The sequence below is a fragment of the Malaclemys terrapin genome, chromosome 14, assembly GCF_027887155.1.
Source record: "Malaclemys terrapin pileata isolate rMalTer1 chromosome 14, rMalTer1.hap1, whole genome shotgun sequence".
Lineage (NCBI taxonomy): Eukaryota > Metazoa > Chordata > Testudines > Emydidae > Malaclemys > Malaclemys terrapin.
In genome coordinates, this window is record NC_071518.1 from 10,376,065 (window position 1) to 10,396,250 (window position 20,186).

A 20,186-nucleotide genomic window follows, 5' to 3' on the forward strand; every position below is an offset into this window, starting at 1 on the left:
GAAGAAAGTCCCTTCCTCCAGCTTTCGAAACAGACCAGAGTGCCTGAAGACGTGAGCATCATGTACCTTTCCTGGCCATCCCACGTTGATGTTGGTGAAACGTCCCTTGTGATCCACCAGGGCTTGCAGCAGCATTGAAAAGTACCCCTTGCGGTTTATGTACTCGGTGGCTTGGTGCTCCGGTGCCAAGATAGGGATATGGGTTCCGTCTATGGCCCCACCACAGTTTGGGAATCCCATTTCAGCAAAACCATCCACTATTGCCTGCACGTTGCCCAGAGTCACTACCCTTGATATCACCAGGTCTTTCATTGCCCTGGCAACTTGGATGACAGCAGCCCCCACAGTAGATTTGCCCACTCCAAATTGATTCCCGACTGACCGGTAGCTGTCTGGCGTTGCAAGCTTCCACAGGACTATCGCCACTCGCTTCTCAACTGTGAGGGCTGCTCTCATCCTGGTATTCTGGCGCTTCAGGGCAGGGGAAAGCAAGTCACAAAGTTCCATGAAAGTGCCCTTACGCATGCGAAAGTTTCGCAGCCACTGGGAATCGTCCCACACCTGCAGTACGATGCAGTCCCACCAGTCTGTGCTTGTTTCCCGTGCCCAGAATCGGCGTTCCACGGCATGAACCTGCCCCAGTAACACCATGATTTCCACATTGCTGGGGCCTGTGCCTTGTGAGAGGTCTATGTCCATGTCAATTTCCTCATCACTCTCTTTGCCGCGCTGCAATCGCCTCCTCGGCTGGTCCGGGTTTCGCCTTGGCATGTCCTGGCTCTGCATATACTCCAGGACAATGCGTGTGGTGTTCATAGTGCTCATAATTGCCGCGGTGATCTGAGCGGGCTCCATGATCCCAGTGCTAGCTATGGCGCCTGGTCTGAAAAAAGGCGCGAAACTAGTATCTGATGGACCAGGGGAAGGAGGGAGGGCGGGCCAAGTGACGACATGACGTACAGGTACAGGGAATTAAAATCAAGAAAGGTGGCTGTGCATCAGGGAGAAACACAAACAACTGTCACACAGAATGGTCCCCCCAAAGATTAAACTGAAAACCCTGGGTTTAGCAGGCCATTGATTTCACGGAGGGAGGGGGAAGCAAATGAATACAGAACAAATCTATTTTTTACATCTTAAGACGACGGTGCAGCGTGACTGATAGCCCTCGGCATCTTCTGGGTGCTTGGCAGCAAATACTGGGCGCTTGGCAGTTAGTGTACTAAGACTGATAGCCACATTTTTCCTGTATGATGACGATGGCCTTCAGGCCTATTGCACGATCTGCTGCTCAGGGAAGACTCTGCTAATGTGCGATGATCCAACTTGTAATAGGACGGTTACCAGTCGTAATACACCATCTACTGCCAAAAGGCAAAAGGCAAGGGGCTGGTGCAATGCAGCCCCACAGCTGCCAGCCCCACAGCTGCCAGCACCCAGATCGCCGATGAAGGCTACCAGTCATGCTGCACCGTCTACCGCCAAAAGGCAGTTAGCTGCTGCTGCTGTGTAGCAATGCAGTCCCACGTCTGCCGGCACCCAGAGGACATATGGTGACGGTGAGCTCAGCTGAGCGGGCTCCATGCTTGCCGTGGTATGTTGTCTGCACAGGTAACCCAGGTAAAAAGGCGCGAATCTATTGTCTGCCGTTGCTCTGACGGAGGGGGAGGGGCCTGACGACATGTACCCAGAACCTCCCGCGACACTGTTTTGCATCATTCGGGCATTGGGATCTCAACCCAGAATTCCAATGGGCGGCGGAGACTGCGGGAACTGTGGGATAGCTACCCATAGTGCAATGCTCCGGAAGTTGACGCTAGCCTCGGTACTGTGGACGCAGTCCGCCGACTAGAGCACTTAGAGCATTTTATGTGGGGACACACACAATCGGCTGTATACAACCGATTTCTATAAAACCGGCTTCTATTAATTCGATCTAATTTCGTAGTGTAGACATACCCTCAATCCATCCACTTTTAAGCCCTGGGTATTAGATACATTTATTCACTAACAGAAACCCAGTTGCTGTATCTCCGGGGTTCTCAAACTGGGGGTCGGGTTTGTTCTCCAAGCATTTGAAGGATTTATTTTCTCCTCACGTAGAAGGGCTAACCCCGAATGTAAGGCCCATTGGAAGAAAAGTTTTACTTTTTGTCGCATTGGCACTCATCAAAAGGGCTGTTCACATAACTGCTGATTCAGGGAGTTGCTTTTTAAAATAGGACTGAGCCCTTTACCTTTTTAGTGGAGCATTTAGTCTTCTAATATTTAGAGAGACAAATACACTTTGAGAGCAATAAGCCATCATCTTATGGCACCATTTCACATGCTTTCATTCTGGCCACTTCAAATAGCAAGGTAATAAAGAATCTCTGTAGAGCGCATTTCATTTTCCGGATGCATCAAGTGATGAACAGTCAAGTTCTCTTATTTTTCAACCAGCTTAATAAGTTTAGTGTGAACATCGTACATTTCCTTGCCCACTAAAACGCCCAATTGCAATCCCCCAGCCACCACAATATCAGACTGAAATTGCTAAATCTGCTATTTTCCGCCTACAATCCTTTCAGTTAAATCTTTATAGCACAGACAACTCAATTAGCTTGTTAAAGGGACCCTAACTTAGGTACTGAAGAAATGTTTCTGTTGAACAATAACTGCTCTGAGGACTTTAGCTCATTGCATAGTCTATTTAACTATCCAACAACAACATAGATCTTGAGTAGCCCATGCATGAAGTTATGCTGGAGTCTCCACTTCACTAAGTGATTGTTACTTTTCTTACTCATTTACCTATTTTTAATCAGTGATAAGTCATGCAGGGGACTGGACCAGATGACCTTACGAGGTCCCTTACAATCTTATGATTCTATGTGTGTTTCACAGACTCTGGGATCCAAGCAGTCATCAGACCCTGGGCTGTCTTGCCTAGATTTAGGCCTGCTCTACACTTAAAATTTAGGTTGACAAAGTCCTGGTGCACAGAGGTATGTATGCATCGTAAATAGATTGTTAACTTCTAAGTGATGGGACAGTGTGCGCTCAACAGAGAATCCTCAATCACATGCTGTGCTCAGAGCACTTGAAAAATCTGCTTCAGCTATGAAGAGAAACCTTGGGCCTGATCCTTTCATCTCTAGTCCCGTGAATTTTAAACAGGGAACATTTAAGCAGTGAACTGAGATCTTCCAAGTAATTATTTGGAATATCCTGGAAAATGCATGGAAAGACTCTAATTTTACCGCTCAGCTGCATTTTGGATTCTATTCTTTTGGGATGACTCCACAGAGATTTTTGCAAGCCAGCAGACTGATCCATCACTGCTCCAAATCTGATATAAGGACCTTGTAAGTATTTATAATGTATAATCAGGGGGTTTCAACCTCTTTCTTTCTGAGGCCCCCACAACATGCTATAAAAACTCCATGGCCCACCTGTGCCACAACAAGTGTTTTTCTGTATATAAAAGCCAGGGCCAGTGTTCAGAGGTAGCAAGCGGGGCAATTGTTCGGGGGCCCATGCCACAGGGGAACCCAACAAAGCTAAGTTGCTCAGGCTTTGGCGTCAGCCCTGGGTGGCAAGGCTCAGTACCAGCAGAGTCAGCCCTGCACGACTGGACTTCAGCTTTCTGGCCTGGGTCCCAGTGAGTTTAACGGCAGCCTGGCTTGGTGGACCCCCTGAAACATCCTTGCAGCCTCCCAGGGGGGCACCGGCCCCCTGGTTGAGAACTGCTGATGCATATAATCTTTTAACCATTCAATAATTCCCTTCTTTCCTTTTATTAATAAATCTTTAGTTGGTTTACTAAGGATTGGCTGACAGTGTGGTATTTAGGTATGATCTGAGATACCTATTGACCTCAGGATAAGTGTCTGATCCTTTGCGATTAGTAGAACCTCACATATGGTGAACTGGATTTTCAGTAATCCCTCATTATATTAGACGTGTTTGCCTAGATAGAAGTCAAGGACTGGAATGCCTAAAGGGGAATGTGTTTGGCTTCCTATTCACCAGTGTGGTACTGCAGAAGCTCTTTTGATCACTGGTTTGCTGACTATTATAGAATAAACCCCCAGTTTGGGGGATTGCCTGCCCTATTTCTTGTTCCCTGAGTGTGGCGTTCTCAGAGTGGCCCATCCTAGGCACTGGTCACAGCCCCTATAGACCTAATTACCATTGCACAGGGAGGTAGTAAAGTGATGGAAAAACCTCTTCTGTCTCTGTAGGCTGCATGCGAATGACGTAGCCACAGGTGGGCCTGAGTGGGCCGCAGCCGATCCACTTAGCATATGGACCCACCCAAATATGGCTCTCTCTGCCCATGTCAGACTGGCTCCGTGGGGCTCTGGGATCCAAAGCCCGGCTCCCTCTGCCCATGTCAGGCTGGCTTCGGGGGGATCTGGAACCAAAGCCCGGCTCCCTCTGCCCGTGTCAGGCTGGCTTCGGGGGGATCTGGAACCAAAGCCCGGCTCCCTCTGCCCGTGTCAGGCTGGCTTCGGGGGGATCTGGAACCAAAGCCCGGCTCCCTCTGCCCGTGTCAGGCTGGCTTCGGGGGGATCTGGAACCAAAGCCCGGCTCCCTCTGCCCGTGTCAGGCTGGCTTCGGGGGGATCTGGAACCAAAGCCCGGCTCCCTCTGCCCATGTTGGCCAGTTCAATGTGAAGTTCAAATACATTTATACCATGATTTTTTTTTAATGATGCATTTTATTGGGCAAATAGACAATTTTTGAAAAGACTTTAGCCATGCCTGTAAGGAAATGTGTGGGTGGGATATTGCCCGTCCGTAATAATTTGCAGCCCATACAAACGTACATTCCTAGCTACTCCACTGATGCCATGGAGTTATAGCGGCATAGTTATGGTGCCATGGCTATGGTGTTATATTCCCCCTAATGTAAACATGGCCCTAACTAATGCACCTTGTGTTAAATGATTGGGTAAATTAGCATTCTTTAATCACAGAGAATAGTTCCATCTCCTTAATGGACCTTCAATGAGGTATGGCATGTACAGGATTTAGGGTTGCCCAGCCTGGAGTTTCCAGGAATTAAAGATTGCCATGTGATGAAATCTCCAGGAATACATCTGTCATAACTATAAAGGGAAGGGTAACAGCTGTCCTGTGTACAGTACTATAAAATCCCTCCTGGCCAGAGACTCCAAAATCCCTTTCCCTGTGAAGGGTTAAGAAGCTCAGGTAACCTGGCTGGCATCTGACCCAAAGGACCAATAAGGGGACAAGATACTTTCAAATCTTGGGGGGGGGGAAGGTTTTTATTTGTGCTCTTTGTTTGGGAGTCGTTCGCTCTTGGGACTGAGAGGGACCAGACATCAATCCAGGTTCTCCACATCTTTCTAAACAAGTCTCTCCTATTTCAAACTTGTAAGTAAATAGCCAGGCAAGGCATCTTAGTTTTACTTTGTTTTCTCAACTTGTAAATGTACCTTTTACTAGAGTGTTTATCTTTGTTTCCTATACTTTGAACCTGAGGCTAGAGGGAGGTCCTCTGAGCTCTTTAAGTTTGATTACCCTGTAAAGTTATTTTCCATACTGATTTTACAGAGAGGATTTTTACCTTTTTCTTTAATTAAAAACCTTCTTTTTAAAAACCTGATTGATTTTTTTCCTTGTTTTAGATCCAAGGGGGTTGGATCTGTATTCACCAGGAGTTGGTGGGAGAAAGAAGTGGGGGATGGTTAATTTCTCCTTGTTTTAAGATCAAGGGGTTTGGATCTGTATTCACCAGGGAATTGGTGAAAGGTTTCTCAAGGCTTCCCAGGGAAGGGAATCCATTTGGAAATGGTGGCAGCGGACCAAAACTAAGCTGGTAGTTAAGCTTAGAAGTTTTCATGCAGGCCCCCACATTTGTACCCTAAAGTTCAAAGTGGGGATACAGCCTTGACAACATCCAACCAAAATTGGCACCCCTAACAGGACTGCATGTTATGACCAATCCTAGGTTGTAGCTGACTCTGTGAATTAAATAAACAAGGGCGAGACAAGATTTACCTGAGTTGGGTTGCAAATGGGTAGAATGGCACAGTGGAGGGGAAACTGAACTGCTGTCTTCTCCCGACCAATGGGAAAATAACCATTGAGTTCACCCTAGCACAAGAGCAGTGTGTAAAACATCTTTTTGCCACTGGTGAGACCCCAGAAGAAACAAGTTTCCCTCATCCCAGCTTCATGGGAAAATGCCAGCAAAATTTTGAAGTAAAGGGATTGCGATTCTTTGATGGTAAAACAACTGTTGTGACCCTCTAGGGCAGGGGTCGGCAACATTTGGCATGCGGCTCGCCAGGGTAAGCACCCTAGCGGGCCGGGCCAGTTTATTTACCTGCTGACGCGGCAGGTTCGACCAATCGTGGCCCCTACTGGCCACGGTTCGCCATCCCGGGCCAATGGGGGCGGCGGGAAGCGGTGTGGGCAAGGGATGTGCTGGCCGCGGCTTCCCGCCGCCCCCATTGGCCCGGGATGGCGAACCGCAGCCAGTGGAGGCCGCGATCGGCCGAACCTGCCGTGTCAGCAGGTAAATAAACTGGCCTGGCCCACTAGGGTGCTTACCCTGGCGAGCCGCATGCCAAACGTTGCTGACCCCTGCTCTAGGGGATCAACACTAATTACTTGACTGAGTTTAAATACGTTGACAACTTTTATTGGCAAACTTTTTAATTGTTTTAAGAGGAATTCATTGCAAGTGCAAACTTGCATCATGAATAGGAAAGTTGAGCTAGGTTCCTTGAAAGTTTCATAAACCTTTTGGGGAAGCCAGTGTCTGAAGGGTTTTTGGTTGGTCGGTTGATTGGTGTTTTTTGTTTTGTTTTTTCCCTATTTATTTAGCCATTTGTGAATCTACTGCTTAATCTTTGGGTGTACTTGCAATAGACACAACAGGCTGGATGCTGTTCTCAACTATGCTCCTGTAAATCCGGAGTAACTCTGCATTTACTGCTGGAGTTATTTCTGAGTTATCCTGGGGTCACTGAGATCAGAATCAGACCCAACAGCACTAAATGTGAACTAATGCAATCAACATGACTCTTCTCCATCACACAGAAACACAAACCCCCACCCCTGCCCAAAAAGCCCTCCTGACGATCAATAAACTCAGGGTCTGTCAGACCATGGAGCAGCAAGTCCCGGTGCTCTGCCATCTGAAGTTACCCCAGTATAGTACAGTCAGCTTGAGCATCTTAGCTGATCCCACCTGCTGTTTGGAACCTGAGTCTCTAACATATGTAGGATCCACCCATAAGGGCTTCAGCCAACACCCTGACTTGCCTCTAGAAATGAATCGGACGCTAGTGCCATCCCTGCAGTACATCCTCCTGAGAAGCACTGATAAGCAAACAGGCTGCTGAATTGTTGAGCAGCTGAAGTTTGTGTGGTCTTCAGGTGTCACCCAAGTGGCGCAAATAGCAGTAATCCAGCCTGGAGCTGACAGAGACAGAGAGAATAGTGAGTCCCACAGGTAAAGTAAAAGCTTGTTCAGTGCTTCATACTGCCACTATCTATTGCCTTGCGCCCATTGTGGCCTAAAGTGGCCTCTGTATGGTATAGCCCTTCTTGTCAGTGACACTGCTTACAGTGGCGACATTGCACCATGGTCAAGTGGTCAAGTCAGGACAAATAGCAAAGGGATCATGTACTTTCACAAAGGCTGGAAAGAAAACAGCTTAAATCCAAGAAAACCAAAGTCTTAGGGATTGATTTTCACCAATAGAACTTCACTCCTGCAGGAGATAAGAATGACTGACCGTTGGACCTCAACATTGATGCAACTTAATGCAAAACTCGCTTATTTGATCTAGATATCCCTGAGTACATCCTACACACAGTACACAAGTTCAAGTTCATTCATTCCCTCCATACACACGCCAGCAAAAAAAAGGAGAGTGAGAGAGTCCCTATGACCCAGCCGCGCTATTCCCCTTATAGGCTGGGAAGAGAGCGCTTGTTATATATTTTTAATGTTGGGAAGGTGTCCAGATACTGTGGTGATTGGGAAGTTATAGAAATTCCTAGACAGAAGATGTCCCTACGATGCGCTTGGCACACCAGCTCTGTTTTCTGGAAAGTTGGTAGGAGTCAGGTTCTTTTTGGAGTTGGGTCATTGCTGCTTGGGCATACGTGCCTTTAAAGAATTCAGCCAACACGACTTGAGATTGATTGCCGTGCAACTGTGTGTTTTGAATATGGCCAGTCATTATGTTGTGAGCATGGCTGTCACCACGTCCCATGTGCTCCTCAGCAATATGTGTTAAACTTGCAGGCTGACCATACTCATCTATCTTGTTGATTTGTTCCCTGTTTAAACCTTTTCCCGTCCTTGAGAGTTCTTGGAAGAGCCTTGGGGTGCAGTAGCGATATCGCAGGGTGATATTTCCAAGTTGCTATTTGTGTTTTTTTTATAACCCTCCTTCTTGTGCTGATCACCAAGTCCTCACCCCCTCCCAGGGCATTAAGCTGTTACCAGAGGTCTTGGGGATAGGAGGTTTAAGGGATATTGGGCTCGTGCATGTGCATATGTTTCAAAGGAGACTAGAAAAGAGCAGGCTTCCTGCATGAATTTTTAACAAGATTTTCTGTGATAAAAAAGATTTGGAAAAGTGCTGAATTTTTTAAATCTCCTATTAGTCTTCTAATTCATCTTGTCAGGCACCCAGCAGGATTCCACAGCTGCATGTATATATATTAAAGGACAATAATTAGATCATATTTGTATACTTTGGAGCCTTTTCTTCATCGTCTTTTAATTAAATTAGCCCATCAGGAACTTCTCCTTAGAGCTATGAATTGTGTTTCTGTTGGAAATTAAAAGCATGACGATACTTTCTGAGATATAGAATCATCTAAATGAAAGACTGGAAGGGACCTCAGTAGGTCAGCTGGTCTAATCCACTGCACTGAGACCGGACTAACTATTATCTAGACCAGGGGTCGGCAACGTTCGGCACGCGACTCGCCAGGGTAAGCACCCTAGCGGGCCGGGCCAGTTTATTTACCTGCTGACGCGGCAGGTTCGGCCAATCGCAGCCCCCACTGGCCACGGTTCGCCGTCCCGGGCCAATGGGGGCGGTGGGAAGCCGTGGCCAGCACATCTCTCGGCCCGTGCTGCTTCCCACCGCCCCCATTGGCCCGGGACGGCGAACCGCAGCCAGTGGGGGGTGCGATCGGCCGAACCTGCTGCGTCAGCAGGTAAATAAACTGGCCCGGCCCGCTAGGGTGCTTACCCTGGCGAGCCGCGTGCCGAACGTTGCCGACCCCTGATCTAGACCATCCCTGACACGTGTTTGTCTAATCTGTTCTTAAAAGCCTCCAGTGATGGAGATTCACAACCTCCCTAGGTAATTTGTTCCAGTGTGCAACTACACTTACAACTAGGAAGTTTTTCCTACTTTCTTCAATCTCCCTTGCTGCAATTTAAGCCCATTGCTTCTTGTCCTGTCCTCAGTGGATAAGGAGAATAATTTATCACGCTCCTCTTTATAACAATCTTTTACATACTTGAAGACTGTATCATGTCCCCCCTCAGTCTTCTCTTCTCCAGACTCACTCAAACACACCCAGTTTTTTCAGTCTTTCCTCATAGGACTTTTTTTTATGCCTTTAATCATTTTTTGTGGCTCTTTTCTGGACTTTCTACAATTTGTTCACGTCTTTCCCAAAGTATGGTGCTCAGAACTAGACACGGTACTCCAGTTGAGGCCTTATCAGTACTGAGCAAAGTGGAAGAATTACTTCTCATGTCTTGCTTATAAAACTCCCATTAATAGATCCCAGAATGTTTGACTTTTTTGCATCAGTTTTACATTGTTGACTCATATGTAGTTTATATTCCACTCTAATTCCAGATCCTTTTATGCTGTACTCCTTCTTAAGCAGTCATTTCCCATTATGTACTTATGCAACTGAATATTCCTTCCTAAGTGGAGTACTTCGCATTTGTACTTATTGAATTTCATCCTACTTATTTCAGACCATTTCTCCAGTTTGTCAAGATGATTTTGAATTCTAGTTCTGTCCTCCAAATAGCTTGCAATCTATCCCAGCTCAATATTGTCCACAAGCTTTAGAAGTGTACTCTTTATTCCATTACCCAAATCATTTATGAAGATATGGAATAAAATTGGGCCCAGGACAGATCCCTGTGGGACCTCATTCAATATGCGCTTCCAACTCGACTGTGAACCATTGATAACTACTCTCTGACTACGGTTTTCCAAACAGTTGTATAGCCACCATAAAGTAGGTTCACCTAGGCTATATTTCCCTAGTTTGCTTATGAGAAGGTCATGGGTGATAGCATCAAAAGCTTACTTAGGTCAAGATTTGCAGGGCCGGCTCCAGGCACCAGCTTAGCAAGCAGGTGCTTGGGGCGGCCACTCCGGAGGGGGGTGGCACATCCAGCTATTCGTTGGCAATTCGGAGGAGGGTTCCTCACTCCTGCTCAAAGTGAAGGACCTCCCGCCGAAGTGCCGCAGATCGTGATCGTGGCTTTTTTTGGGGGGGGGCGGGGGAGGTGGCTGCTTGGGGCGGCAAAAACCCTGGAGCCAGCCCTGAAGATATGTCACATTTACTGCTTCCTCTCCATCCACTAGGCTTGTTAGGTTGGTATATCATGATTTGTTCTTGACAAATCATTGTTAACTCTTGCTTATCGCCTTATAATCTTCTAGATCTTACTAACTAATTGTTCAAATATTTGCTCCATTATCTTTCCAGATAAGTTAAACTAACTGGTCTATAATTCCCTGGGTTGTCCTTATTCTTGTTTTTATAGATAGGTGCTATATTTGCCCTTTTCCAGTCCTCTGGAATCTCTCCCATCCTCCACAAGTTCTCAGAGATAATCACTAGTGACACAAAGATCTCTTCAGCCAGTTCCTTAAATACGTATTTCATCAGAACCTGAAAACATTGCTTATCTAAGGCCTGGTCTACGCTACAAGTTTAGGTCAAATTTAGCAGCGTTAAATCGAATTAAGCCTGGACACGTCCACACGACAAAGCCCTTTTTTTCGACTTAAAGGGCCCTTTAAACGGGTTTCTTTACTCCACCTCCAACAAGGGGATTAGCGCTGAAATCGGCCTTTGCGGGTTGGATTTGGGGTAGTGTGGATGGAATTCGACGTTATTGGCCTCCAGGAGCTATCCCACAGTGCTTCACTGTGACCACTCTGGACAGCACTCTCAACTCAGATGCATTGACCAGGTAGACAGGAAAAGCCTCGCGAACTTTTATATTTCATTTCCTGTTTGCCCAGCGTGGAGAGCACAGGTGACCATGCAGAGCTCATCAGCACAGGTAACCATGATGGAGGTAACCATGATGGCTCGCAAAAGAGCTCCAGCATGGACCGAACGGGAGGTACAGGATCTGCTCGCCATATGGGGAGACGAATCAGTGCTAGCTGAACTCCGTAGCAGTAAACGAAATGGCAAAATATTAGAAAAAGTCTCAAAGGCCATGAAGGACAGAGGCCATAACAGGGACGCACAGCAGTGCCACGTGAAAATTAAGGAGCTAAGGCAAGCCTACCACAAAGCTAGAGAGGCAAATGGAAGATCCAGTGCAGAGCCGCAAACATGCCGCTTCTATGCGGAGCTGCATGCCATGCTAGGGGGTGCAGCCACCACTACCCCAACCGTGTGCTTTGACTCCATCAATGGAGAATCACGCAACAGGGAAGTGGGTTCGGGGTACGAGGAAAATGATGATGAAGACAATGAAGATAGCTCACAGCAAGGAAGCGGAGAAACCGGTTTCCCCAACAGCCAGGATATGTTTATCACCCTGGACCTGGAACCAGTAACCCCCGAACTCACCCAAGGCATGCTCCCAGACCCTGAGGGCACACCAGGGACCTCTAGTGAGTGTACCTTTGTAAATATTACACATAGTTTAAAAGCAAGCAGGTTTAATGATTACTGATTAATTTGCCCTGGCAATCGTGGCCAGCACAGCTACTGGAAAAGTCTGTTAATGTGGATGGGGATGGAGCGGAAATCCTCCAGGGACATCTCCACAAAGCTCTCCTTGATGTACTCCCAAAGCCTTTGCAAAAGGTTTCTGGGGAGGGCTGCCTTATCCTGTCCGCCACGGTAGGACACTTTACCACGCCAGGCCAGTAGCACGTAGTCTGGAATCATTGCATAACAAAGCATGGCAGCGTATGGTCCCGGTGTTTGCTGGCATGCAGACAACATCCATTCCTTATCTCTCTTTGTTATCCTCAGGAGAGTGATATCATTCACAGTCACCTGGTTGAAATGGGGTAATTTTATTAAGGGGACATTCAGAGGTGCCCGTTCCTGCTCGGCTGAACAGAAATGTTCCCCGCTGTTAGCCACGCGGTAGGGGGGAGGGGGTGAAGTGATCATCCCAGAGAATTGTGGGGAGGGGGGGAGTTGGGTTTGTGCTGCATGTTAGCCCGGAAACAGCAGCCCCTCCTTTTACATTGCAAACCCATTTTAAATGGCCAACCCAAAGGGTGCTTGGTATGGGAAATGAGGGCGCTGCTGTTCGAAACCATTCCCACAAGTTATGAAGGTTAAAAAAGCCAAAAGACTGTGGCTTACCATGGCTGCCTGCAAGCCGAATTCTGTTGCCTGGCACTGCGTGAGTGATCTCTCACACCAAACTGGCAGGCCCTCAATATAAGAGGAAAAATGTGATCTTGTAACGAAAGAACATGCGCTGTGTAATGCGAACAGCAAAATTTAACGTGAAAGAGTGTACCCATTGTTCTCTAAAATGTGTCTTTTTTAACCACCTCTCCCTTCTTCTCCACCAGGTGCAAATGTTTCTCCTTCACAGAGGCTAGTGAAGATTAGAAGGAGAAAACGGTGTTAAAGTTTTAAAGTTTTAAACTGCAGTGTGACCTTTTCCTGCCCTCCTCCCCCACCCCTCCCGGGCTACCTTGGCAGTTATCCTCCTAGTTGTGTGATGAATTAATAAAGAATGCATGAATGTGAAGTAATAATGACTTTATTGCAGGAGTTGGCAACGTTTGTCACACGGCTCACCAGGGTAAGCACCCTAGCGGGCCGGACCAGTTTATTTACCTGCTGATGCGGCAGGTTCGGCCGATCGCGGCCCCCACTGGCCGCGGTTCGCCGTCCCGGGCCAATGGGGGCGGCAAGAAGCTGCGCAGGTGAGGGATGTGTTGGCCGCGGCTTCCCGCCGCTCCTATTTGCCCGGGACGGCAAACCGCGGCAAGTGGGGGCCGCAACTGGCCGAACCTGCCACGTCAGCAGGTAAATAAACTGGTCCGGCTCGCTAGGGTGCTTACCCTGGCGAACCGCGTGCCAAACGTTGCCGACCCCTGCTATAGTTGAACAGGTCCTGACTACTGTCCAGGCTGCCTGTGTACGGGCTTCATGAGCCATGGCATTAAGGGGTAGACTGGGTCCCCAAGGATAACTATAGGCATTTCAACATCCCCAATGGTTATTTTCTGGTCCGGGAAGAAAGTCCCTTCCTCCAGCTTTTGAAACAGACCAGAGTTCCTGAAGACGCGAGTATCATGTACCTTTCCCGGCCATCCTACGTTGATGTTGGTGAAACATCCCTTGTGATCCACCAGGGCTTGCAGCAGCATTGAAAAGTACCCCTTGCGGTTTATGTACTCGGTGGCTTGTTGCTCCGGTGACAAGATAGGGATATGGATTCCGTCTATTGCCCTACCACAGTTTGGGAATCCCACTGCAGCAAAGCCATCCACTATGACCTGCACATTTCCCAGAGTCACTACCCTTGATATCAGCAGGTCTTTGATTGCATTGGCTACTTGGATCACAGCAGCCCCCACGGTAGATTTGCCCACTCCAAATTGATTCCCGACTGACCAGTAGCTGTCTGGTGTTGCAAGCTTCCACAGGGCTATCACCACTCGCTTCTCAACTGTGAGGGCTGCTCTCATCCTGGTATTCTGGTGCTTCAAGGCAGGGGAAAGCAAGTCACAAAGTTCCATGAAAGTGTCCTTACGCATGCGAAAGTTTCACAGCCACTGGGAATCGTCCCACACCTGCAACACGATGTGGTCCCACCAGTCTGTGCTTGTTTCCCAGGCCCAGAATCGGCATTCCACACCATGAACCTGCCCCAGTAACACTATGATTTGCACAGTGCTGGGGCCTGTACTTTGTGAGAGGTCTATGTCCATGTCAATTTCCTCATCACTCTTGTTGCTGCGCTGCAATCGCTGCAATCGCCTCCTTGCCTGGTTTTGCTTTGGCATGTTCTGGCTCTGCATATACTCCAGGACAATGCTCGTGGTATTTATAGTGCTCATAATTGCCGCGGTGATCTGATCCCAGTGCTATGGCGTCTGGGCTGAAAAAAGGCGCGAAACTATTGTCTGATGGAGGGAGGGAGGGGCAAGTGACGACATGGCTTACAGGTACAGGGAATTAAAATCAACAAAGGTGGCTGTGCATCAGGGAGAAACACAAACAACTGTCACACAGAATGGCCCCCCCAAAGATTGAACTCAAAACCCTGGGTTTAGCAGGCCGTTGATTTCACGGAGGGAGGGGGAAGCAAATGAATACAGAACAAATCTGATCCATCTATTTTTTACATCTTAGGCTGGCAGCAGACGGTGCAGCATGACTGATAGCCATCGGCATCTTCTGGGTGCTTGGCAGAAGATGCTGTACTACGACTGCTAGCCATCATCGTCAAGACAGTTCAATAGGACTGCCGGCAGGACTGAGTCTCCAGGAGACAAAACATGCCTGCCCAAGTACCTCTGACCGAACTCACTGAGGAATATGACGATGACGGATATCAATCGTAATACACCATCCATTGCCAAACGGCAAGGAGCTGCTGCTGTATAGCAATGCAGCCCCACGTCTGCCAGCACCCAGATAGCCGATGACGGCTACCAGTCATACTGCACCGTCTACGGCCAAAAGGCAATTAGCTGCTGCTGTGTAGCAATGCAGTACCACGTCTGCCGGCACCCAGATGACATATGGTGATGGTGAGCTGAGCTGAGTGGGCTCCATGTTTGCCGTGGTACGTTGTCTGCACAGGTAACCCAGGTAAAAAGGCGCGAATCGACTGTCTGCTGTTGCTCTGACGGAGGCGGAGGGGCCTGACGACATGTACCCAGAACCCCCGTGACACTGTTTTTGCATCATCAGGCATTGGGATCTCAACCCAGAATTCCAATGGGCAGCAGAGACTGAGGGAACTGTGGGGTAGCTACCCACAGTGCAACACTCTCGAAGTCGACGCTAGCCTCGGTACTGTGGACGCGGTCTGCCGACTTAATGCACTTAGAACATTTTATGTGGGGACACACACAATCGACTGTATAAAACCGATTTCTATAAAACCGGCTTCTATAAATTCGACCTAATTTCGTAGTGTGGACATACCCTAAGTAATTCTTAACTTGTTCTTTTTCTGTTTTAGGCTCAAATCCTACCCCATCTACACTGATGTTCACTATCTTAGTTATCTTATCACTGCTAACTGTTTTTGGTGAAAACTGAAACAAAAAAGACATCTAATACTTTGGCCACTGCTGCATTTTCTGTTATTGACTTTCCCTCCTCATTGAGTAAAGGGCCTACCCTGTCCTTGGTCTTCTTCTTTCTTCTCATGTATTTGCAAAATGTTTTCTCGATACCCTTTATGTCCCTAGCTAATTTAATCTTGGTTTGTGCCTTGGTCTTTCTAACTTTAGCCCTACATGTTGGTGTCTTTTTTTTATATTCATCCTTTGTAATGTCCACTTTTTGTATAATTCTTCTTGAGTTTCAGGTCCTTGGTGATCTCCTGTTTAAGCCAGGGTGATTTCTGACAATACTTCTTATCTTTCCTACACATTGGGATAGTTTGCTCTTGTGCTCTTAATAATGTCCCTTTAAAAAACTGCCAACTCTCCCAAACTGTTTCTCCCTTACTCCTGCTTCCCATGGGATATTACCTACCAATTATCTGAGTTTAATAAAGTCGGCCTTCTTAAAGTCCACTGTATTTATTCTGCTGTTTTCCCTTCTACCATTCCTTAGAACCAGGAACTCTATCATTTCATGATCACTTTCACCCAAGCTGTCTTCCACGTACAAATTCTCTACCACTTTCTCCTTTATTTGTCTGACCTAGAGCAGCCTCCCTTTGTTGTTTTTTCACTTTCTGTAGTTTAAAGTTGTCTCTAGTGCATACCAATAACTAGTTGAGTAATCTGTGCCCTGCTGTTTTATTTTCCCAACAGATGGCTGGGCAGTTGAAATCCCCCATCACTACCAACTCCTATGTTTTGGATGATTTTGTTAGTTGTTAAAAAAAGCCTTATCCATCTCTTCTTCCTGGTTAAGTGGTCTATAGTAGACTCCTACCATCACATCACCCTTGACTCAGGGCAGCACAACTCCACACTGAAAACCAAGGAGACAGACCCAGCACTTTGCCAGTACACTTGCCTCCCTGCTGCATTGAGCAGAAGTTGGGCACAATAGAGACTCTGCACCAACAGGGTCAACTTATTCACGGCTCCTGAGAGCCTGAGCATAATAATGCTGTGCCTTGAAGAAGCATGGTATTTGCTTCTAGTCATACTCCCAACTGATAGGGCAAGTTAATTTGCAAAACTGTGTGTCGGCAGTTTGCAACGCAACGCTCATAAAAATTGTTGGAAAACTGACGTCATAGCTAAATCTCCAGGCAGCACATTGAAAATAAAATTCCCAGAGAATATATCGGCCTTCAACCTATTTTTGTCTTCACTTCCGCATGCAGTATTCATTTAATCTAGCTTCAAATGCAGCACACACACACAAATTCTTCAATGCCCTTGACCCCATCACCATCGCCACTTAAAATTGCAATGCCTGAAATAACCACAGAAGCACATTTTCTCCCCCTCCATCACCACCTAACAAGGGTCAGTCAGTCAGGACAAGCTGCCACTTGCTTTACATGGAATGCTAAGGTGATATAAGCAATTAACTTCTAATGTTAGGGCTACAATAGGTCAGGTTAAAATGTCCTACCATTTATATATATAAGGTGCTAAAAAAGTTTATGGCGTTGCCAGGAAGCTATGGAAAAAAAACATTCTAGGTTAGCATGACATGGAGCATGAGGTGTGAACACAGCTAAGCAGGTTCAAACATATTGCAGCAATGTCTATTTTAAATGCCTTGTTATCTTTCATCTTTAAACATTTCTGTGTTTTAAATTTGTTTTCTTTATGGTTTAATCCTTTGATCTCTGTTTCATCTTTCGCTGTTATTACCAAGCAGGAAATGCATGCTTTTTAAACTGTGAGATTATAGGGCCAAGTATCCTTGAAGGGTGGGTGGTTATGGTTTTGGGGAGAACTTTACCACAGAATAAATAACCTAAAAGCAACCTTGTTTTTGCCTGATGAAAGACCCCATCATTAGTATGTCAGGAGCAATCTCCAACGCTGAATTAACTTTGCTGAGGCCAAATCAGTGAATCCAGGTGGGAGAAGTAAAGAAGAAGGGCAAAAGAGTTGGACACAGAGTGGGAGGTTGGCAGACAATTTTGCCATACAAATGTATGTGAAATCGGGGTCCTAATTTATGTGTGACTACATATGTAAATGCACCCAGTTAGCTGATTTTGGTGGTGGCTGATTCTCCCAGCAGATGGCAGTTCAATCTGGATAAATTATCTGTGCACAAAGAGTCTAGAAATCTGGCATGAACAAGTTCTTTTATGAGTCCAGGTAGCTGTTGACAGTAATAAATACTGTAGGGTCAAATGAGCCTTGTTCATAAATTTTCAGCACTTACACAACCAGCTGCAAGTGGGAAATATAGAGTTGCACGCACATACACAAAGAGAAAGGACAGTAAAGGCCGATGGATAGGGCACTGGCCCAAGAATAGAGTGCTATCTCAGGGCAGGTCTACACTACAGCCAGGATTGATGCTCTGAGATCGACTCACCGGCAGTCGATTTAGCGGGTCTAGTAAAGACCCGCCAAATCTACTGCAAATCGCTCTCCAGTTGACCCCTCTATTCTACCCCCGAGGGGAAGAGTAAGGTAAGTTGACAGGAGATTTTTCTCCTATCGACTCACCCATGGTGTAGACCCCGCAGTAACTCGACCTAAGGTACGTCGACGCCAGTTGCGTTATTCACAAGCAGGTCACTTCACATCTCTGCTTCCCCTCCCACTGTTGGCTGTCTTGTGTATTTTGACTGTAAAATCTTCATGGGGAGATGGGGGCATCCCTTGTCCACTGCCTAGCACAGCAGACTCCTGATATTGGTTGACTGTGTTACATCTAATTCAGATAGGGCAAGAATAACCACCTGAAATGGGGTAAGAGTACGGGGTTTTGGTAGAAGGGTTAGGCAAGTGTGGTGACCAGGTCGTATGTTACCCAAACTAACTTACCATGTCTACTGAATGTGCAAATATCTAGTCACTTATCATTCATTGTTACGGTATGCATTGTTTACCTGATGCCACTGAGCTTGCCCAGAGGTCAGTAGGTATTGCCATTTTCAGCAACATTGAGTCTGATCTGTGAGGCGTCTGAGGCATTGCTGAGAAAATGATCCCAAAACCCTTTAAAAAAAACAAAACATACCTCTCAAATGGGGGCGGGGGGGAGGGGGAGGCCATACAATGTATACTTGGTGGAAGTGAGAAGGCAGAGTGGAGAGCGGAGGCTGCCGGCCAGCTCTGAAGGCACTGTTTGAATCAATGCTTACTGCTTTTACTGAGAGTGGCATGTTGATTTTTTTAAAATCGGTATATGTGCTTGTGTGGCCTGGGTGTGTGTGTAAACTACTACAGACAGCAAGAAGGGGGGAGCAATCAAATAAGTTTGCGAACCACTGGTTTAGCTGCGTGTGTGTATAGACAGGACCTTCCATGTTAAAGGGTCCTAAAGTGACCCCTTCCCTGTTTACATTGCCATGTTGAAGTGTGTGAGGAGAGGCAGCATTGCCTTGGGGTTCCAATCTGGGTCCATGCGAAAGTGCAGCCATGATTTCAGGTGGGCGTGGATGGCAGTGGGTGCCTAGCACAGAGCATTCTGCACGATAGACAGGAAAGGGGAAAATATGGCCAAGCACAGTAGGGCAAACGTAGCTGCTTTTACATAGCCATGTCAGTGTCTGAGAAAGGGAGACCAGACCTCTCGCCTTAAAAACTCAGCTGAGAGCCCTACACACACTGAAGTGAATGGAACTCAGTTCACTTGCTTTGCCAGGATGGAGGGCTGAGTTGGCGTGGCTGGTGTACTGTGACCCTAATCCTTAGACACGAAGCCTGCTCCACTTGCATCCTTCTCAATTGGTGTGGAGACAAATATTTGGCTCTCATGTTCCTCCTTGTACTGTGTTCTCAATTGAGCTGAAGGCTTACAGATGCCTGTAAACTTGTTTAACTTAGATGCCTAGGGCATTAAAACTGCCTGGGTTGCGGTTTGCATCATGATAATTTACCCTCATGAAGGAAGTAAATGCCGGAATCATTAACTCAGGTTATGATGACTTGTATAACATATTTGAAAACCACAATTACTCCTCCATCAGAGAGATTCACCGTTTGCCTCCTTTCACAGCGTGACAGAGATGCTTGGTTTATGCATTGGGCCATGCTCTAAAAATTAAAGCATTACGTTTATTGCTATGTTTGGAGCCCAGTGTCCTCAAGGTTTTCAGAACACAACTCTATTTGAATAATAAGCAACTGTTATCTTCAGCATAAATGGCAAATGTAATGACCATTGAAATTTTGCCTACTTTGTTATCAGCATTCCAGGCAGAAGTAGATCAGCTGACAGTGAGTTTCTGGACTTGATCTTACTTATAATCTGATTGCTTCTGGGTGATTGCATTGCTGGTTATCCTTCCATAAATTTCAAAGCCAGAAGGGACCTTTGTGGTCATCTGGTCTGACCTTCAGTATAACTAACAGGCCACAGAACTGCCACAAAATAATTCCTAGAGCAGCTGTTTTAGAAAAACATCTAGTCTTGATTTAAAAATTGCCAGTGATGAAGAACTCCCCACAAAACCTTGGTTAGTTGTTCTCATGGTTAATTATCCTCACTATTTTAAAATGTACACCCTATTTCCAGTCTGAGTATGTCTAGCTGATTGCTTGATTTATTTATTTATTTTTATTTTTAATTTGCACTAAGAAAGAAGGCACCCATTCTGTTAAGCGTTGA

At 46.7% G+C, this 20,186-nt stretch overlaps 1 protein-coding gene across 1 annotated transcript in view; it reads left to right on the forward strand.

Moving 5' to 3' along the window:
• Positions 1-2,914: 2,914 nt before the first annotated feature.
• The window catches only part of SDR42E1 (short chain dehydrogenase/reductase family 42E, member 1), a 98,730-nt gene continuing 81,458 nt past the window's right edge, over positions 2,915-20,186 (forward strand). The window contains exon 1 of the mRNA XM_054048530.1: positions 2,915-3,347. The gene's annotated coding sequence lies outside the window, so the exon portion shown is untranslated. The remainder of the gene's footprint in view (positions 3,348-20,186) is intronic.